Source organism: Mustela nivalis (genome assembly GCF_964662115.1).
Source record: "Mustela nivalis genome assembly, chromosome: 19".
NCBI classification, from domain to species: domain Eukaryota; kingdom Metazoa; phylum Chordata; class Mammalia; order Carnivora; family Mustelidae; genus Mustela; species Mustela nivalis.
In genome coordinates this window covers 15233553-15256402 of record NC_139038.1, presented here as the reverse complement: position 1 = coordinate 15256402, position 22850 = coordinate 15233553, and the positions used below count along the sequence as shown (strand labels likewise).

The following is a 22850-nucleotide window of genomic DNA, read 5'->3' as shown; positions in this document are numbered from 1 at the left end:
GCTTACTTTCCTGGTATTTGGTACATGTACCTGTTAAAGTATATACTGTTTAAATTATTTCTCAAGGGCCAATTTTTGTCACGACTAGGAATTCCTTGAGGTCTGGGACCACGTATGCTGTTTCTTCTGCACTGCTCATGACTGCTCTGACAGCAAACATGTGGGCTTTCCCCTTACAGTTCTCCAGCGGTCCAGACACCTTTTGGGTCCTACAGTTTAACCCAATTATGACACCACCTATCTGGAGTAAGTGCAGACCCCAGAGATGAAGAATTTAGCCCCGCCCACCTCCTCCAGACCCCACTGCTATGCCACTTGCAAGTCCCTGTTCTGACCTGTACTTTTGACCAACTGGCTGTAAATTGGGGGCTTTCCACAACCCGCTCCTCAGGTCAATAATTTGATGTAATGACTCACAGAACTCTGGAAAGCTCTTTACTTAACCATTACCTGCTTATTATAAAGGGTATAACTCTGGAACAGCAAATGGAAGAGATGCCTAGGGCAGAGTATGTGGGAAGGGGCATGGAGCTTCCCGGAGCTTCCTTGCTTTCCCTGGGGGCACCATCGTCCTGGCATCCCCATGTGTTCACCAACCCAGAAGCTCTCTGAATCCCTTCACTTAGGGTTTTTATGGAGGCTTCATTGTGTAGGCATAATCATTGGGTGACGGTGATAAACTCAATAAACTCAATCCGTAGCCCTTTCCCTCTATCCTGAGGTCAGGGATTGGTTCTTCTGGCATCCAGTCTCCATTCTCCAAGATAGGGTTGAAAGGGGCCTATTATGAATAGCAAAAGATGATCCTCTCACCCTTCAAGAAATTCCAAGGGTTTTAGGAGCTCTGGGTGGGGAGCCAGGGGTGAAGACCTAGTTTCTACTCTGATAATTTTTGCGTCACAATATTATACCTTATTTTTTTGTCACGGCCTTGTACAGTACTTAATATATTTTAAAAACTTGATAAAAATTAGTTGAACGAATCAGTTGGTAAATAATGTAGAACAGATCTTGAATTCACAGTTTACAAGATGACCATCTGTTTCTTGGCTGATTAACAGGTCACTAGTCATACTTGGATAGTCACTCTTGTTTAAAAAAAACACACACTTGTAATAAATTAGATTGGATTAAGATAAATAATATTTGCTCTTATGATTTGGCTTTTAACATGGCTAAGCTGTTGCATGATTATAGAAGTTCATTCAGACCTCGTCTTCAGTAGATGCTATTTAAAGTCGACTTTATGGATGGTTGAGACATATGTATCTTCCATCTTTTTTAAACAAATAGCTCTGATTTTAGACTTACAAGCTTTGGAATTTTCAAGTAGAACAAAACCTGTCAGATTGATAAAAGGTCTTGAACATTGGCAGAACTACTTCTTTTTTTTTTTTTTTTTTTTAAAGATTTTATTTATTTATTTGACAGAGAGAAATCACAAGTAGATGGAGAGGCAGGCAGAGAGAGAGAGAGAGGGAAGCAGGCTCCCTGCTGAGCAGAGAGCCCGATGCGGGACTCGATCTCAGGACCCTGAGATCATGACCTGAGCCGAAGGCAGCGACTTAACCCACTGAGCCACCCAGGCGCCCCAGAACTACTTCTTTTTAAGAGAATTAAGAAAGTAGGGAATGTGCATTAAGCCATCTACATATAAGAATCTCATTGGTTGGGGTGCCTGGGTGGCTCAGTGGGTTAAGCCACTGCCTTCGGCTCAGGTCATGATCTCAGGGTCCTGGGATCGAGCCCCGTATCGGGCTCTCTGCTCAGCAAGGAGCCTGCTTCCTCCTCTCTCTCTGCCTGCCTCTCTGCCTGCTTGTCATCTCTCTCTGTCAAATAAATAAATAAAATCTTAAAAAAAAAAAAAAGAATCTCATTGGTGTTTTTGAGGGGGAAGTTTGTAATTCCCAAATATTTAATTACTGTTATAAGAAGAACCTATAATTGCTCATATAATAGTACCATATACTTTGTAATAAGTTAGAACTAAGATAAAAACTATAGAGTTGTCTTCTTGTGTTCTTTAGTTTTCTTAATATTTTTGTTGGTTTTTCTTTATAGAATTTGTGGTTGATGGTTCCTTTTTATTTTTATGTTTTAAAGATTTATTTATTTGACAGGGGGAGAGAGAGCACATGTAGGCAGAGCGGCAGGCAGAGGGAGAGGGAGAAGCAGGCTCCCCAGTGAGCAGGGAGCGCGATGCGGGGCTCCATCCCAGGACCCTGGGATCATGACCTCAGCTGAAGGCAGTCGCTTAAACAACTGAGGCACCCAGGCACCCAGTTCCTTACTTTTTAACATTTGAAAATGTTCTGCTGCCTTTTTCAGACCTCCATGATTTTAGGTGAGGTATCCTGTATGAGTGGAATTTGTGTTTCCCTATATGAGATGTATCCTGTCTCTCTGGCTGCTTTATTTCATTTATTTTTAAAATATTTTGTCTCAGAGAGAGAGAGTGAGAGAGTGTGTGTGTGTGCTTGCACAAACGGGGGAGAGGCAGGCAGAGGGAGAAGCAGGCTCCCTGCTGAGCTAGAGTTGGAGTTGAATGCTGGAGATGGATGGGGGAACTCAGGACTCATCTGGTTGGGGACCCTGGGTTCATGAACTGAGCCAAAGGCAGACATTGACTGAGCCACCAGGCATCCTTCTCCCTGGCTGCTTTAAAGGCTTTTTCTTTGTCTTTAGCTTTCAGAAGTTTAATTATGATATGTCTTGGCATGGATTTGTTTGGGCTTATCCTATTTGGAGTTCTTAACTTTAATTTTAATTTTTTTTTTTTTTTAAAGTAGGCTCCATGCCCAGTGTGGGGCTTGAACCCCACAACTGTGAGGTCAAGAGTGCGTTCCATGCTGTACTGAGTGAGCTAGCGGGGCACCCCTCTGTTAGCTTTCAGAACTAGAAGTTTATGTCTTTTGCCATTTTGGATGTTTCAGCCATTTTAAGGATAAATTTTCTCTTTTTTTTTTTCTTTTTAGAATAATTTTTCAGCAGCACTTAGGTTGGGTAATTCCTGTTGTTCTACTTCCAGTTTCAACTTCACTTGTTTTTTCTTGTATTCAGTCTGTGATTGAGCCCACCTATTGACATTTTGTTGTGGTTATTTTTCAGTTCTATAATTTCCATTTGGTTCTTTTCTGTATCTGTTATTTCTTGTAAACTTGATTTTGTTGTTTGTTTCAGTAGTGTATCATTGCTCATTAAAGCATGATGGCTGCTTTAAAATCCTTGTCAGGTAATTCTGACATTTGATTCATGTGTGGTATTAGTATATGTTAATTATCTTTTTTATTCTTGGTTCTTGGTATGATGATTGACTTCTGATTTTTTTCCTAGACATATTTGATATTTTGTTTGGAGACTGGGGATCCTATTTAAATCTTTGGTTATAGAAAGCAGTCGACCCAAGAGGTTTAGTGTGTAGGTCCCAGCCTCCCTTTTTTTTTGGTAACAGCTTTATTGAGTTAATAAGTCCCATACCATCTATTTGTCCATCTTAGGTATGAAATTTTTTAGTGTATTTACAGAGTTGTGCATGCATCATTACAATCAATTTTAGAACATTTTCGTTACCCCACAGAAAAACTGCGTACTTCTTACCTGTCACTCCCAGCTGTCCCATTTTATTTCTGGGCAACTAGTGATCTGTTTTCCATCCTGTAGATTTGCCTGTTCTAGACATTTCATGTTACTGGTTACTGGTTTCTTTCACTTAGCATAATGTTTCCAGTGTTCTTCCATGTTGATGAATGTACCAGCATTTTGGTTTTTTGTATTGCTGAATGATATTTTAATAATAATATTATATTATTGTATTATTTTAATACTATTTTATAATGCTTTTTAAAAAAGATTTTAAAAAATTTATTTATTCATAAGAGTCAGAGAGACAGAGAGAGGCAGAGGCAGGAGAAGCAGGCTTCCCGAGGAGCAGGGAACCCGGGGCAGGTTTTGATACCAAGACCCTAGGATCATGACCTGAGCCAAAGGCAGACACTGAACCAACTGTGCCACCCAGGCGCCCAGACATAATGCTTTTGACTTATCCGTTAATCAGTTAATGGGTGTTTAGATTGTTTCCACTTTTTAGGCTATTATGAATAATGCTGCTTTGAACATTTGAGTTCAAGTTTTTGTGTGGATTGCTGGTCATATGGTAATTCTAGAACACTAAATCTAACATTTAGAGGAATTGCCAGATTGTTTTCCAAAGTGGTTGCCCCATTTCATATTTCTGCCAGCAATTTATGAAGGCTGCAATTACTTAGCATCCTCGCCAACACTTATTGTTATCTGACCCTTTGATTCAAGCTATCCTAATGGGATGAAGTAATATTTTGTGGTTTTGATTGCATTTTGCTGGTAGATAATAATGTTGAGCATATTTTCATGTGCTTTTTGGCTGTGTGTATGTATTGAGAGAAATCTCTGTTCCAGAGAGAAATCTCTGTTCTATTTTAAAATTAAGTTATTGTTGTAAGATGTCTTTATATAGTCTGGATACTTAATCAGCTATATAATTTGCAAATACAAATGTCCCATTCTGTAAGTGTCATTTCACTTTCTTGATGGTGTCCTTTCAAGCACAAAGGTTTTTAATTTTTGTGAACTTCAATTTATTAATTTTTTTCTTTTGTTGCTTGTGCTTTAGGTTTCATTTTTGTTGTTGTTTTCAGTATGCTCCATGCTTGACATGGGGCTTGAATTCACAACCCCAAAAGTCACATGTTCCACGAGCTGAGCCAGTCAGGCACCCCCTTTATGAACCATTTAGGCTTCATATTTATTGCCTCCATATTTATTGCCACAGACCATTGCCTGATTCAGGGTCATGAAGACTTAATCTTATGTTTTATTCCAAGAGCATTAGAGTTTCAGCTCTTATATTTAGGTTTTTTATCTTACTTGTGAATTTTGTATGTAGTGTGAGATAGTGGTCTATCTTTATGTTTTTGTTTTAGATATTCAGTTATCTCAGCACCATGTGTTGAAAAACCCTTTTTTTTTTAAAATTTTAAAAGATTTTATTTATTTATTGGGCTGAGAGAATGCGTACAAGCGGGGGAGCAGCCAAGGAAGAGGGAGAAGGAGACTACCCGCTGAGTGAGGAGTCTGATGTGGTTCTGTCTCAGGACCCCACAATCATGACCTGAGCTGAAGGCAGGTGCTTAACTGATTAAGCCACACAGGCACCCCTGAAAAAAAACTATTCTTTCCTCCTCTGAATTATCTTGACACCTTTCTCCAGTTGGGATTTTGGAAGGGATTGCATTGAAGCTATAGATCAATTTGAGGAATATTGCTTTCTTAACAGTATTAGTCTTCCAGTCCATGAACATGTAATGTCTTTTCATTTGTTTAGATCTTCTTTTGAAAGATTTTATTTATTTGAGAGAGTGAGCGAGCACATGTTGGAGCACATGAGTGGAGGGAGAGGCAAAGGGAGAGGAGGAAGCAGACTCCTGCTGAGTAAGAAGCCCCACGTGGGGCTCCATCCCAGCACCCTGAGATCATGACCTGAGCCAAAGGCAGTCGCTTGACTGACTGAGCCACCCAGATGCCCCCATTTATTTAGATCTTCTTTTTTATTTATTTTTAAAATATTTTATTTATTTATTTATTTAAGAGAGAGAGAGAGAGAGAGAGACAGAGCAGGAACACAAGCAGGCCGAGTGCTAGAGGAAGAAGCAGGCTTCCTGCTGAGCAGGCAGCCTGATGTGGGGCCCCATCCCAGGACCCTGGGATCATGACCTGTAAAGATCATGACGTGTAAAGACTGAGCCACCCAAGCGCCCTTATTTAGATCTTCTTAAATTGCTTTCAGTAATGTCTTCTCATTTTCCATGTATAAGACTTGCATTACTTTTGGTAAAACTTGTTTCTTAATCTTTTATTCTTTTGATGCTATTGTAAAGTGGAATTATCTTCTTAATTCCATTTTTGGGTTGTTATTAAATATAGAAATACAGTTGAATCTTATATATTAGTCTTATATCTTGCAAACATCCCTAACTCATTTAACAGTTCTGATGGTTTTTTAATGTGTTATTAAGGATTTTATGTATACTTGATATATCATCTCTGATGAGAGACAGTCTCACTTTTTCCTTCCAATCTGGATACGTTTTAATTTTTCTTGCCTAATTGCGTTGGCTAGAACCTCTTGTACAATATTGAATAGAAATAGTGAGAGCAGACATCCATCCAGTCTTGTTGATCTTACAGGGTAATCATTAAGTGTGAAGTTAGCTGTGAGTTATCTTAGATGTCCTTTTTCTTTCTTTCTTTTTTTTTTTTTAAAGATTTTATTTATTTATTTGTCAGAGAGAGATCACAAGTAGGCAGAGAGGCAGGCAGAGAGAGAGGAGGAAGCAGGCTCCCTGCCGAGCAGAGAGCCCGATGCGGGACTCGATCCCAGGACCCTGAGACCATGACCCGAGCTGAAGGCAGCGGCTTAACCCACTGAGCCACCCAGGCACCCCATCCTTTTTCATGTTGATGATGTTCTTCTCTATTTCTGACTTGTGTTTATCATGTTAATTTCTTTGCTGATTATCAGTCTGTTCAAGTTTTCTATTTCTATTTCTTCCTGTTTTAGTTTTGGTAGTTTATATGTTTTTTAGAATTTCATCCATTTCTTCCAAGTTGTACAGTTCATTAGTGTGTAATTTTTATAATATTCTTATACAGTTGTTTGGATTTCTGTTGTATTGGTTGTGATCTCTCTCATTTGTGATTTTATTTATTTGGTTCCGTTCTGTTGTCTTTTCAATACGTCTGGCAAAGGCTTTATCAATTTTATTGATTTTTTTCTTAAACAATGGGCTTCTGGTTTCATCAATCTGTTCTATTGTGAGTTTAGTTTCTACATCACTTATTTCTGCTCTAATCTTTATTATTTCATTCCTTTTGCTGGTTTTAGGCTTCATTTGTTTTTTTTCTAGCTCCTTTAGGTGTAAGGTTATGTTGTTTGAGATTTTTCTTCTTGAGGTAGACCTGTATTAGTGTATGCTTCCCTCTTAGCACTGCTTTTGCTGCATCCCAAACGTTTTGGACTGTTGTGTTTTGTCATTTGTTTCCGTGTTTTTTTTTTAAATTTTATTTTATTTAGATTTCTTCTTCCTGGTTTACCCATTCATTGTTTTATTAGCATGTTGTTTATCCTGCATGTACTTGTGGTCTTGCCAGACTTTTTCTTGTGGTTGGCTTCTAATTTCATAGTGTTGTGGTCAGAAAAGGTTCATGGTATGTTTTCAGTCTTTTTGTATTTGTTGAGGCCTGTTTTGTGACCTATGTTATGTGATCTATTCTGGAGAATTTTCCGTGTATACAAAAAGGAATGTGTTTTAGGATAAAATGTTCTGAATATGTCTGTTAAGTCCATCTGGTACATTGTGTCATTTAGAGGCATTGTATGCAGAACTTTGCTTCAATAGAATTATTTTCATTTCTTCTCCTTTGAGTTCATCCAGATTACACATTTTACATTAAAAGCCCATCAACTGCAGTTTTGTAATTACTGCTTTATGCAGGTGTCTTTAATTCAGGTAGGAAAAGTGTTCTAAACAAACATTGCTTTTTAAGTCGGCTCTATGCCTAGTGTGGAGTCCAGCACAGGGTTTGAACTCACAACACTGAGATCAGGGGTCAGACTGAAGCACTCACTAAGCCACCCAGGTGACCCCTCAAATATTTTAATTTTTTGTCTTTTGTATTTGTATAGCAATCTTTATTTGATGCTGTTTATTTTTCCATGTGGATTTCATTTACTTACTAATGCCTTCATTTTAGCAGTAAGGGCTTCCTGTGTTTCTTGTACAACAACTCTCCAAGTGACAAATTCTCTGCTTTATTTATTGGAGTTTCTTAATTTCTCCTTTATTTTTGAAGGATAGTTTTGCTGGATATAGAATTCTTGATTGATAGTTCTTCTAGGTGTAGACTTTGTCTCCCACTGTATCTGGCTTCTGTGGTTTTTGATGAGAAGTCAGTTGTTAAATCTTGTTGAGGATTTTATGTGATTAATTTTTTCTCCTGGTGCCTTCACATTCTTCTGTCTTTGGCTTTTGAGCTTGATTTTATTGTGTCTAGGTGCACATCTATTTGACTTACCCTATGTGAGGTTTATGTAGTTCCTTGGAAGTCTAGATTAATGTTTTTCATTGAACTTAAGATTTCAACCACTTACTTATATAAATTTGTTTTTTTCTTTTGTCTCCTTCCAGAATTTCTGTTTTATGTATTTTAATATGCTTGATGATATTCCACAAGTTCATTTCTCTTCATTCTTTTTTGTTTCTGTTCTTTAGACAGGTGATTCTTCTATCTTAAGTCTGGTGTTGAGCCTCTTTAGTGAATTTTTCATTTCAATTATACTTTTCAGCTCTAGGATTTGTTTGGTTCTTATGTATTTTTTAACTTTTTAAAAAAGATTTATTTTAGAGATAACAAGAACAGGAGGAAGGGGCAGAGGGTGAGAGTTTTTTTTTTTTTTTTGAAGAGGTATTTATTTTAGAGAGCATGAGCTGGGGGAGGGGCAGAGTGAGAGGGAGAGAAGAGAAAAGCAGACTCTACTGAGTGCAGAGTCCTACATAGGGTTTGATCTCACAACCCTGAGGTCATGATGTGAGCCAAAATCAAGAGTCAGTCACTTAACCAACTGAGCCCCCCAGCCCCCCCCCCCAAGGGAGAGAAAGCCTTAAGCATGGAGCCTGACTTTGGGGCTCAATTTCACCATCCTGAGATCAAGACTGAGCCAAAATCAAGAATTAGAGGCTTAACTGACTATACCACCTAAGTGCTTCTTGGTTCTTCTTTAAATAAATTTTCATTCCTATTTATTTTCTCTCTTTGGTGAGAAATTATTCTCATAATTTACTTTGATTCTTTGGGTGTGATCTTAGTTTCTTGAACATATTTATATGATCTGATTTAAAGTCTTTGTCTAGGAAGTCCAACGTCTGAGCTTCCTCAGAGATAGTTTTACAGATTTTTTTTTTTTTTTCCGTCTGTGTATGGACAATACTTTCTTGGTTTTTGGGTGTGTGTCATAGTGGTTTATTGAAAATGGACATTTTTAATAATATAATGTGGCTACACTGGAAATTACATCTCTCTCTCTCACTGTTTGTTGTCATTTGTTTTATTACTTTTGGGGATAAATTCTTTAAATTCTATATTCTTTGTTCTGTGTGAGCACTGAAGTCTCTGCTTGATTAGAGCTTAGTGGTCAGTGAATGATTGGACAGTTTTCATTAACTATCTTAAACCTGTAATCATCCAGCCTTTGCTGAGGGGTTGTCTCTGTGTGTATGTGTGTGTGTTGTGGCTTCTTTCATGCACCAGCAGTTTACAATGTGCCTTAGCCTTTACTTCTGCCTTATATAGAATATCAAGCTAAAGATGAGAGATTAAGGCCTTGCCAGGTCTTTCCTGGGCATGTGCTTGCCTTCTAGATACTTTGGAGCTTTTCTCAGTCCTCTGTGTACCTTTCATTCTTCAGTTTTTCCTTTTAAGATTTTTTTTTTTCTAGGGACGCCTGGGTGGCTCAGTTGGTTAAGCAGCTGCCTTCGGCTCAGGTCATGATCCCAGCGTCCTGGGATCGAGTCCCACATCTGGCTCCTTGCTCTGCGGGGAGCCTGCTTCTCCCTCTGACTCTGCCTGCCACTCTGTCTGCCTATGCTCGCTCTCGCTCGCTCTCTCGCTGACAAATAAATAAATAAAATCTTAAAAAAAAAAAAAAAGATTTTTTTTCTAAAGACTTGCTAATTAATTTCTCTTTCTTTCTTTCTTTCTTTCTTTCTTTCTTTCTTTCTTTCTTATTATTTATTTGACAGATAGAGACCTCAAGTAGGCAGAGAAGCAGGCAGAGAGAGAGAGAGAGAGGAGGAAGCAGGCTCTCTGCTGAGCAGAGAGCCTGATGCGGGGCTCAATCCCAGGACCCTGGGATCACGACCTGAGCCGAAGGCAGAGGCTTTAACCAACTGAGCCACCCAGGCACCGTTCCTTTTAAGATTTTTGATGGTACGTATTGTTTGCCTTAACTGTTTGTCACTGCCAACAGCTGTGACATTAAGCAAGTATCTCTGGGTTGTGGTTTTTTTTTTGTTTTGTTTTGTTTTTAAGATTTTATTTATTTATTTGATGGAGAGAGAGAGAGATCACAAGCAGGCAGAGAGGCAGGCGGGGGGGGGGGGGAAGCAGACTCCCGCTGAGCAGAGAGCCTGATTCAGGACTTGATCCCAGGACCCTGAGAACATGACCTGAGCCGAAGGCAGAGGCTTAACTCACTGAGACACCCAGGCATCCCAAGACTCTGATTTAACAAAAGCCCTGGGGGCAGGATGGTTCCCACTGTGGAGGGTGGGGGGTGTTCTCTGAATATAAGCCCTGAGTAAGAAGCTTTTCCAATGAGCTGCTAGACAAATAATCCAGAGATGTGGTTCTAGGGGGAGCTCCTAACCTCTTCTGCCTTGTTAAGCAGCTACTAGAGTGCTGCTGTTCACATCTACCATGTTTTCAGGTTGTTGGTTTCCAAGTCTTCCATGGAGTTGAAGAGAGGGGGATAGGGCAAATTAAAATGTCATAATGCTCTCTGTGCTTACTGAAAGTCTGCTATTTTTCCTGAATAAAAGCTTCTTGGATTGTTGCAAGTCTTTGGTAAATCTTTAGATTTTTGAAAGAGTTGATTTTGACTGTTGTTGCCATTGTTCTCATTACTATTATAGAGGATCAGACTTTTATTTTAGGTCCTTATTTTGTCATGCTAGGTGTGTTTTCTCCAGCCTTTTTTTTTTTTTAAGCATTGATGTAATAGGGTTTATGTATTACATTTTAGCAGATTTGTTTAGGTCATTGACAAGTCTGAGATTAAGCAGTTCTGTTTTTCCAGTTTTGTTTGCTATTATTCCCCTATATTCTGGCTAAGCTGATTAATATTCTCTGAATATGTGCTGTCTTCTTCCATTTTGAGGCTTCTTGTTATCTTATTTTCTCTGCTCAAAATATTCTTTCTTCCCTCATTCCCACAATGGGAGTCCTGCTTATTTTCTAGATTTATTCTTTTTTTTTTAATATAATTTTTTATTTTTTATAAACATATATTTTTATCCCCAGGGGTACAGGTCTGTGAATCACCAGGTTTACACACTTCACAGCACTCACCAAAACACATACCCTCCCCAATGTCCATAATACCACCCCCTTCTCCCAAACCCCCTCCCCCCAGCAACCCTCAGTTTGTTTTGTGAGATTAAGAGTCACTTATGGTTTGTCTCCCTCCCAATCCCATCTTCTTTCATTTATTCTTCTCGTACCCACTTAAGCCCCCATGTTGCATCACCACTTCCTCATATCAGGGAGATTCTAGATTTATTCTTTGATGTCATTTTTCCTCTACCTTTTTGTGAGCCCATGCATGTAATCCTTTCTTTAAATTCCTTTATGTCTTTTTTTTTCATAACTTTTGTGTGACCTTTTTATTATTATATCATGTAATATATATAGTTTTTTATTTTCTTCCCCTGCTAAGTTAGTTCTTTGAAGGCAGATGATGAATCATAGTTACTTATATGTTCAATAAATGTTCATTTAATTGGAGTGTAAGAGTGAGGTTTTGTAGCAAGAATGTTCTACATTTTAGGTATTGTTGCTGGGATCAAATTTTATTCATTCATTATTGAACCCAGGGAAATTATCTATTCTGGAAAATTTAAAAAATTTAGGTAATATATGACTGTACACACACATACAGTCTTTGAAGATGTACAAGAATACAAAATGATAAAGGAAAAATATCAGTTTTTCCAATTGAGATTGTTATAGTTTCTCATTAGAGGTTTGAGGCCCAGCCTTTTTTTTTTTTTTTTGGTCCTTAAAGGTTTTATTTATTTATTTTACAGAGAGAGAGAGAGAGAGAAAGAGAGAGAAAACAAGCAGGGGGCTGGGGCGCCTGGGTGGCTCAGTGGGTTAAAGCCTCTGCCTCAGCTCAGGTCATGATCTCAGGGTCCTGAGATTGAGCCCCACATCAGGTTCTTTGCTCATCAGGGAGCCTGCTTCCCTTCCTTTCTCTCTCTGCCTGCCTCTTTGCCTACTTGTGATCTCTGTCTGTCAAATAAATAAATAAAATCTTTGAAAAAAGAAAAGAAAAGAAACAAACAGAGGGAGAGAGAGAAGCAGGCTCCCCGCTGAGCAGCAGGGCTCCATGCCAGGAACCTGGGATTGTGATCTGAGCCTAGGGGAGACACCTAACTGACTGCAGCACTTGGTGTCATAGACATAATATCTCATGACAGAAGTGGAACTTATTTACATGTGAGAATGACTGTGCTAAAATCAAACTAAATGATAAAAACCATAGGGAAGGTTGGGCTAATTGCCATGCTAATTTCTAGCCTCCATATATATCTTTTATCTCTTAGGACTAGCCCTAGTTCTCCATTCTTAATCCCATCTAGATGATACCTTCAGGGATTAGCAGAAAGTGTGTAAATGTGCATGTGATGCTCATTAATGCAAAGAAATAGGATGCATACATGCATTCCGAGTTTTCTTTATCATCTCATTAGATCTGAGTTGTTGATAATCAGGATAATTCAGAAGCTTGGTATATTTCTTAAAACATATGCTTGCTAATGAAAACCTTGTAGCAATATTACATAGTCTTATATTCAGTTAATTTGAACCATACTTGTTGCATACATGGCTTTTTGTTCCTGCCAAAGAAAACAAAGCTATTGCACAGGTAAGCACCCTGGAATAGCAGTTGCAGTTTCAGATTCAGACCTGGGTTTCAACTTGATCAATGATTTGCAAAGTATTGATAGATACTTTACGAGTTACCCTTTTTGAGCTTCAGGTTCCTCTTTATGTTCAGTGATTCTAAGACAGAAATATTACTTTATGTTCTGATTTTTGCACGGAGTCTAAGGGATTAAAAGAAATAAGATTTGATTTATTCATCAATGAGTGAGTTAATAAGAGGTAGATGAAATAAACCGATCAACAAACAGAATGGATTAGAAGAACAATGCTCGGAGGAGAAAAAAAGGTGAGTTTTGAAACGTCAGTCCTTCTGAACATAGTGAAAAACTGTATTTTAATGTTGGAAAGGGAAAGATCAGTATTCTATTCATAGGAAAATGTTAGGTGGCAGAGGTTTTAGTGAGAAAGAGTTTTAGTGGAGCCACTCAGTGCATATTTATTGAGTGCTCAATATGCAAATATTTTGTTATATGCTATAGGGGAGACTGAAAAGATGGTATTGTCAGTCCCTTCCAAGAACTTATAACTAAATAACTCTCACAGAATTTAGTTACTTTAACTTACTGGTGGTCAAGAAGCCATTGACTTAAGACAAACCATAAGAGACTCTTAAACTCACAAAACAAACTGAGTGTTGCAGGGGGTTTGGGGAGGGGAGGCATAGGGTGGCGGGGGATGGACACTGGGTAGGGCATGTGCTATGGTGAGTGCTGTGAAGTGTGTAAGCCTGATGATTCACAGATCTGTACTCTGGGGCAAATAACACATTATATTAATGTTAATTAAAAAAAAAACAATAAACCATTGATGTCTCAGAAGTCCCTATTTTCAAGAACGTCACAGTCCACTGAAGAAACAAGCAGATTATCCATAGAAGAAGTAAGATGATATGGATAAGTACCAGGGTGCTATGAAGGACACCTATGTCATATAAGACAGAAAGCTGTCAGGAAAGCTTCCTAGAAGAGTTCTCATTGAAACTGAATTTTGAAGAATGAGTCAGTTATACGTGGTACAGGCCACACTAGGTGAGTGTGTGTGTGTAGGGGGGTGTTGAAGAGTGATGAAAGATGAGGCTAAAGGCTAGATCAGGAAGGGCCTTACATGTTGTGCTGATATTGAGGATATCTGGAAAGGTTTTAAGCAGGTGAGTGTCGTAAGTATATTTACATTTTACAAAGATCACTTCTGAAACAGGATAATGAATAAACTGATTGAAGGTCAGATAGTACCAGTTATTAGGCTATGGAGTTATGCTTGTGAGGAAGTGTGAGGGTGAGGATGAAGGTCATGCCAGCAGGGGAGGAAACGGGAAGAGAAGAGATTCATGGGACATGAAGCAAGAGGCATTGACCGCACTTCACAGGTTACCCATGGAGAGGTTAAGGGAGAAATTGCAAAAAGGCTCCCAGATTTTTAATGTGGGCATCTGAGAGGATGCCCACATACCAGCAGAAGAAATTGAGGTTGAGGGATTTACTTTGGTCTTCCTTGAGTTTGACCTGCCAGTGGAACATAAAACAGAAGAGTTGAGTTGTGCCTTTGCCTTTGAATGAGATTTGGGATAGAAGCCTTGGTTGCAGGCACGTTTGGGAGGCGTCAGAACATAAGCAGCAGGTAGCTGTAGATGAAGCAGAATGAGTGTAGGAATGTGGATGAGGGAACCCAATACCCTAAATTAAACAATTGTCACTGTTTTGTGATGTGTTTGAAACGTATTAAATTTGTGTACATAATTGTGATGTTTTCTTGTGTACATAGTTTGTGATGTTTGCATACATAGTTGAGGCTATTTTTTTCTTTACTGTTAGTGTCATAACAGTTAAAAGTTTTGTTAATACTTTAATATTTGTGTGGCCTTTTTCCCAAAGTCTTGGAAAAACTTTTTTTTTTTTTTAACCTGCTATAAATGTTGTACATTCAGTTTAAAAAATCCTATTGGGGGCGCCTGGGTGGCTCAGTGGGTTAAGCCGCTGCCTTTGGCTCAGGTCATGATCTCAGGGTCCTGGGATCGAGTCCCGCATCGGGCTCTCTGCTCAGCAGGGAGCCTGCTTCCTCCTCTCTCTCTCTGCCTGCCTCTCTGCCTACTTGTGATCGCTCTGTGTCAAATAAATAAATAAAATCTTAAAAAAAAAATCCTATTGGGATAATGATTGAAATTGTAAAAATTTTTATGACTTCCAGATTACTTTGTTTTTGTTTATTTGTAGTTCTTGCTTCATTTTTGACATTTGTTAAACATTTGCTTTGTTTCACACGACACTGTAGGTATTTCACAGATTTGAAAAAATTTCACTAGATGTGTATTATTCATCTGTATTTTCCATGCTTTGTAGCTTATCTGATATTCATGCACTCACTGCATGATAATGGATGTATTTTAGTTTGTGCTTTAGGGGAGTTTATAATCTAGTGGGGTAAACTAACCACCGTACAGTGCATGAGTGTGCAAACTGATGTGTATGTTACCAAGTGCTTTAAGTTACAGAAGTTGGAACAGTGGATTCTGGGGGTAAGGAGGATAGGAGAAGAACACTTGAGGAGACATGTCTAAAACAGAGAAAGGGGTATGACGTGGGAGGTGGCAGCATGACTAGAGGGCAAGTGTGGAGGTGTGGATGGAGGAGCGGTCCTGAGTGCAGGCAGGCTGCCTGGGAGAAGTGCCAGGAAGGGTGCCGCAAAGGGTGCCACAGCCTGTGGTCTTTTTTTTAAATTGTTGAAGTATGGTTGACATACAGTGTTGTGTTAGTTTCAGGTGTACAGCGTAGTGATTTAAAAATTTTTATTTCAGTTTCAGTTAACATACAGTGTTGTATTAGTTTCAGGTATATGATAGAGTGATTCAGCCATTCCATGTATCACCCAGTTCTCTTGATGCGCACTTTCCCTTAATCCCCGTCACCTATTTAACCCATCCTCCCCACCAACCTCCACCAACCTCCCCTCTGGTAACTATCAGTTTGTTCTCCTTAATTAAGAGTCGTCTTCTTCTTCTTCTTCTTCTTCTTCTTCTTCTTCTTCTCTCTCTCTCTCTCTCTCTCTCTCGCTTTTTTCCCACAACATAGTGATTTGACAGTTCTATGAATTACTCAGTGCCTACAGTGATAAATGTAGCCACCATCCATTACCATGCAACATTATTACAGTATTAGTGACTATATTCAGCATGTTGTACTTTTTATCTCTGTGACCGATTTTATAAATGTAAGTTTCTACCTTCTTAATTCCTTTCCCCTGTTTGGCGCATTCCTCCAACCCCCTCTACTCTGGCAACCACCAGTTTGTTCTCTGTATTTATGAGTCTGTTTTTGTTTGTTCATTTTTTTTTTTTTACATTCCTTGTATAAGTGAAATTACATGGTTACTTGTCTTCTTCTGTCTGATTTATTTCACTTACAGTAATGCCCTTTAGGTCTATCCATGTGGCAAATGGCAAGATTTCATTCTTTTTTTCTGACTACTATTTCATCATACACACATACACACAAACACATATACATACTTAATGTGTGTATCGCATCTTTTCCATTCATCTATTGATAGACTGCTTTCATATTTTGTCTATTAGAAATAATGTTACAGTGAACATAGGGGTGATTTCATTTTCTTTGGATAAATATTTAGTAGTGGAATTACTGGATTAAATGATAATCTGTTTTTAATTTTTTTGAGGAACCTCCATAGTGTTCCACAGTGGTTGCCTATTGGTTGTACCTATTTACATTCCCAGTAATAGTGCACGAGGGTTCTCTTTTCCCCACATCCTCACTCAACACTTGTTTCTTATCTTTTTGGGAATACCCATTCTTACTGGTGTGAGGTAATATCCCATTGTGGTTTTAATTTGCATTTCTATGATGATTAATGATGTTGAGCATCTTTTATGGATTTGTTGGCCATCTGTATGTCTTCTTTGGGAAAATTTGTTAAAAAATGAATTAAAAATGTGATGTATCACATTAACAAAAGACAAAAGCCATCATATCAATAGATTCAGAAAAAGCATTTGATGAAATACCTAGTAGTGGAATTAAATGATTAATTTAATTCATATCCTTTAATTTAATTAATTTAATTTACTTCTTAATTAATTATATGCATATCTTCATATCCTCTGCCCATTTTTTATTTGTTCTTTTTGGTGTTGAATTGCTTAAGTTCTTTTTTATATTTTGGGCATTAACCCTTTATTGAATATATCATTTGCAAATATCTTCCTCCACCCAGTACATTGCCTTTTTGTTTTGCTGATGGTTTCCTTTGCTGTGAAAAAGCTTTTTATTTTGGTGTAGTCCCAGTAGTTTATTTTTGCTTTTGTTTCCCTTGCCTGCAGAGACATATTCATACATATGTTGCTAAGACTAATGTCCGTGAAATTGGTATTTATGTTTTCTTTTAGCTGTTTTATGGTTTCATGTCTCACGTTTAGGTCTTTAATCCATTTTGAGTTTATTTTTGTGTAGAGTGTAAGAAAGTGAGAAAAGTAAGAAAATTTCATTCTTTTGTAGGTAGCTATATCCAGTTTTCCCATCACCATTTATTGATGGCACTGTCTTTCCCCCATTATATATTCTTGCCTTCTTTGTCATAGATTAATTGACTAAGCACGGTTTTATTTCTGGGCTCCCTACCCTGTTGCATTCCGATCTATATGCAGATCCATATGTCTTTATTCATGCCAGGACCATGCTGTTTTGATTAGTATAGCTTTGTAGTTTATCTTGAAATCTGAGATTTGTGATACCTCCAGCTCTGTTCTTCCTTAAGGCTGCTTTATTTATTTTGGGGTCTTTTATGGTTCCATATGAATTTTGAGATTGTTCTAGTTCAGTGAAATATACTATTAGTATATTGATAAAGATTGCATTAAATCTGTAGATTGCTGTAGGTGGTATGGACATTCTAACTTTAACAGTATTAATTCTTCCAGTCCATGAGGATAGTTGTGTGTTTATGTTTGTTTGTGTTGTCTTCAATTTCTTTCATGAATGTCTTACAGGTTTTAGAATATAGATCTTTCTCTTCCTTGGTTAAATTACATCTAGGTAATTTATTCTTTCGGGTGCAATTGTAAATGAGATTATTTTCTTTTAATACTAACTGTTGTTAGTGTATAGAAATGCAACAGATTATGTGTATTAAATCTGTACTCTGCACCTTTACTGAATTCCTTTATTGGTTCTCATAGTTTTTTGAGGGAGTTATTAGGGTTTTCTATATATAAAAATGTCTGCAAATAGTGACAGTATTATGTCTTTCTCACCAGTTTGAATTCCTTTTATTTTTCTCATCTGATTGCTATGGCTAGGACTTCCAGTACTATGTTGAATAAAAATGATGAGAGTGGGAGTCTTCGTTTTATTCCTGATCTTAGGAGAAATCTCCCGGTTTTTCACCATTGAGTATGATGTTAGCTGTAGGTTTTTCACATATGGTCTTTATTATGTTGTGATATGTTCCTCTAGATCCACTTTGTTGAGCGTTTTCATTATTAATGGATATTCTATTTCATCAAATGCTTTTTCTGAATATATTGATATGATGGTTTTTGTCTTTTGTTAATGTGATATATCACATTTTTAATTTGTTTTTTAAGATTTTATTTATTTGACAGAGAGCACAGGACAGGGAGTGGCAGGCAGAGGGATAGGGAGAAGCAGGGTTTCCACTAAGCAGGGAGCCTGATGTGGGACTTGATTCTAGGACCCTGGGATCATGACCCGAGCTGAAGGCAGACACTTAACTGACTGAACCACCCAGGCACCCTACATTAAAAAAAAAAAAAAAATACTTTATTTATTTATTTGACAGATAGAGATCACAAGTAGGCAGAGAGGCAGGCAGAGAGAGAGAGAGGGAAACAGGCTCCCTGCTGAGCATAGAGCCCGATGCGGGACTCAATCCCAGCACCCTGGGATCATGACCTAAGCCTAAGGCAGAGGCCTTAACCCACTGAGCCACCCAGGCACCCCTTACCCTACTTTTTTTTTTTTTTTAAAGATTTTATTTATTTATTTGACAGAGAGAAATCACAAGTAGATGGAGAGGCAGGCAGAGCGAGAGAGAGGGAAGCAGGCTCTCGGCTGAGCAGAGAGCCCGATGCGGGACTCGATCCCAGGACTCTGAGATCATGACCTGAGCCGAAGGCAGCGGCTCAACCCACTGAGCCACCCAGGCGCCCCTACCCTACATTTTTTAATTGAACCTTTTTACATTCCATTTGATTGTGGTGGATTATTTTTTTTACTATGTTGTTGAATTTAGTTTGCCAATACATTGTTAGCGATTTTTGTATCTATGTTCACTAGAGATACTGTTCTGTAGTTTTTTTTTTTTTTTTTTTTTTTTTTTGGTAGTGTCTTTGTCTGGCTTTGGGTCAGGGTAATGTTGGCCTTTTGGAATGTATTTGGGAGTTTTCCTTCCTCTTCTATTTTTGGAATAGTTTGAGAGTAATAGGTATTAAGTCTTATTTAATTAAGCATTTGGTAGATCTCACCTATGAAATCATTTGGTCTTGGACTTTGGTGTGGTGGGAGTTTTCGATTACTGATTCAATTTTGTTACTATAATGGGTCTTTCCAAATTTTCTACTTCATCATTCAGTTTTGGAAGATTGTTTCTAGGAACTTACCATTTTCTTCTAGGTTGTTTTACTGGCATATCATTTTTCATAGTAATTTCTTATAATCCTTTGTATTTCTGCAGTGTTGATTGTTATTTGTCCTCTTTCATTTTTCATTTTATGTATATGTTTTTTTTTCTTTATTAACTTGAAGAGTCTGGCTAAAGGTTTATCAATTTTCCTTATCTTGTCAAAGATTCAGCTCTTAGTTTCATTGATCTTTTGTGGGTTTTTTGTCTTGATTTAATTAATTTTGCTGTTTATTATTTCCTTCCTTATATTAACTTTGGGCTTTATTCTTTTTTCCCCCATAATTCTTTAGGTGTAAGTTTTGATTGTTTATTTGAGATTTTTCTTGTTTCTTGAGGTAGGCATGTATTGCTATAAATTTCCCTCTTAGAACTGCTTTTGCTGTATCCCAAAGTTTTGGACCATTGTATTTCCGTTTTTATTTGTCTCCATGTGTTTTTTTATTTCCTCTGATTTTTTCATTGACCTATTGGTTGTTAAGTAGCATGTTGTTAAACCTCCATGTGGTTGTGTGTTTTTCTAGTTCTTTTCTTGTGGTGGATTTGTAGTTTCATACTATTGTGGTTGGAAAAGATGCTTGGTATTGCTTTAGTCTTTTAAAACTTATTGAGACTTGTTTTGTGGCCGAATGTGATCTGTCCTGGAGAATGTTCCAGGTGCACTTGAAAAGAATGTATGTATTCTGTTGTCTTTGGATGGAATGTTCTGTATCTCTCTATTAAGACCTTCTGGTCTAATGTATCATTCAAAGCTACTGTTTCCTTATTGATTGTCTGCCTGTATGACCTATCCATTGATGAAAATGTGTTAAAATCCCTTACTATTCTTGTATTCCTATTAGTTTCTCCCTTTATGTCTATTAATATTTGCTTTATTATTTAGGTGCTTCATTGTTGGATGCATAGATATTTAGAATTGCTATGTACTCTTGTTGGATTGATTTTGATCCCTTCATCATTATGTAATGCTCTTCTTTGTTCCTTGCTACAGTTTTTGCCTTAAAGTTTAATTTGTCTTATATAAGTGTTTCTACCCCAGCTTATTTTTTTCCCCCCATTTCCATTTGCACGGAATGTCTTTTTTCTATTTCTTCATTTTCAGTCTGTCTGTGTCTTTGGGTCTTGGTTTTAGGTTTTTCCTTTCAGCATTTAGACTATATCATGCTGTTATTTTCTGGCCAGCAAAGTTCCTGCTAAAAAATCAACTGATTGCTTTATGGGGTTTCCCTCGTATGTAACTGCTTTTTTCTTCTTGCTTTTAAGATTCTCTCATTATCTTTTAATTTTTGCCATTTTAATTATTGTGTGCCTTTGTGTCGACCTTTTTGGCTTCATCTTGTTTCAGGCTCCTATTCTTTAAAAACCCTTTAAAACACATTATCCACTTGACTCTCTTAGCAGCATTGTGAAAAAGAGAACTTGCAGATTTTTAAAATGTTTTTGCATTTTTTCTCCCGTCTTCTTTTTATAATTTCTACTTTAAGTGCAAAAAAGAGTTCATTATCATTATCATCTTCATTTAACGGATGAAGAAACTGATGCTTAATGATTTAACTAGTTTCATAAACTTAAAAAAAATGGATTTCGGATTAGAGCCCAGGTCTAATACACTAGGCTTTTTTTTTTTTTTTTAGTATTATTATTACATTAATTCAATGCCTGCTTTTTTTCTCCTAAAAGGAGAAATTAAAAATTCTAAAAGTTAGGAGATTAGTAAAAACATTATATAATTGAATTATTGAATGAAAGTATGTACTTTGAGCAAATTTGCTTTTGTGTGTGTTCTCTCTCAAGGGTAGTATACATAGATGAGAAACATGAATGAAGAATCCGGAAGAATGGTTAGCCTACAATGACTCTGACTTACAGATCCGAGAAGGTTAGAATTTGGCAACTTAAACTTAATATTTTGTTTTACTTCACTTTAACCATTTATTATGAAAAATTTCAGTCATATCCCAAAATAGAGAAAATGATATTGAATCCTCAGGTACCCATCACTCAGCTTTAGTAGTTATTAACTCATAGCCACCTGATTTCATGTATAACTCCCCTCCCTACTCATAATCTGCTGTCAGATATTTTTGAAGCATTTCCCAGACATCATTTTATTTCACTGGAATCATTGAAAATGTTCTGTTTGAGTTTAACTTGTACTCTTGTGTCTATTTATGTCATAGGGATTAGGTCCAATTCTTTGTGTTTGACTGGCTCTTTTCCCTCTTGACCATGGGGTTTTTTGAAAACAAAACCCCAGAACACTGCTCCTTTAAGAACATGGGTTCCAGTAGACTTCCCAAAGATCATCAGCTTTGTATACTATATTCTTTTTGTCATTTGCCATTTGTTGTCAGTGGTTCTAGTTGCAGACCCCAGTGTATGGCAAGTAAAAGGTGTTCCCCCAGCTCTGAGCTGACATGAGAATCAGTCTTGGGACAGTAGTTTGTTTAATGGAAGTTTCTGTGGAATGGCAAAGCTGTAATTTAAATTAACCCCTGGAAACAAATTAATTGACAAGTTTAAAGGCATGATATACTTATGTTTCCCTTTGCTAAAAAATTTAGGGAATAGAGAAACCCACTGTGGAACAGAGTTTAGACAGCAGGCAAAATAGCATTGGCTGTTGCTACTTCCTATATTGGTTGAATAGGTGGAAGAGAGGAGCTAATGGGTAACATTGTAAAGAAACATTTTAGAGATTGTTACTTTGTTTAATTTATCTTTTCCTAGGGCATTTGCTCATCATTTCTTTGTATTAAGCACATGGCCACTTTGTGATTATAAAAGCAGGGTGTGATGTATGTGCTCTTGAGTACTCAGGCCTGGGACTATGTGCACTGAGTGTTTGGTATGGCCTTTCTGACTACTGACCTCCATACCCCTACTTCTGTTTACTGATCACTGTTTTTGATTAGAAATCTTTATAAAATTTGTAAAGATCTAAGTAGGGAAGTATAATGTCAACACTCTCTTCTCTAGAGAGTCTTTCATTTCTGGGAGTCCTGCATTTGGCTTACTGAGAAACAGTGGTCCTATTAATAGTGATTTTTCAGATATGTTTGTTGCAGTGTTTAATGTTTTTTCTTTCCCCTGGAGACAAAGCCAAGACTGAACTTTTTTGTGTTCTCTTCTAGCTCAGCCTCAGCTCTGTGAATGTCCCAGTTGGGAAAATACTGATACTGCTTGTTTGAAAATTAGTGAAATGGACAAAGGTCTCTGTGTGTGGATACATGTGCTTTTGTGTGTCTTTGTGTGTATGTGCATGTGCACAGTGGTTGAATATATAAGGATAATGGTCAGACCAGCTTTTGATGTCCTTTTTTTTTTTTTTTTAAAGATTTTTTATTTATTTATTTGACAGAGAGATTACAAGTAGGCAGAGAGGCAGGCAGAGAGAGAGAGAGAGAGAGGAGGAAGCAGGCTCCCTGCTGAGCAGAGAG

The 22850-nt window shown here is 37.5% G+C and overlaps 1 protein-coding gene across 3 annotated transcripts in view; it reads left to right on the top strand.

The window, feature by feature from the left end:
- Positions 1–22850, top strand: part of TPST1 (tyrosylprotein sulfotransferase 1) — a 105540-nt gene that overhangs the window by 3210 nt on the left and 79480 nt on the right. The window contains exon 2 of one of the 3 annotated variants that reach the window (XM_082714405.1): positions 22545–22622. The exons of the other annotated variants lie outside the window; for them this stretch is intronic. The gene's annotated coding sequence lies outside the window, so the exon portion shown is untranslated. The remainder of the gene's footprint in view (positions 1–22544; positions 22623–22850) is intronic. 3 annotated transcript variants of the gene reach the window in all.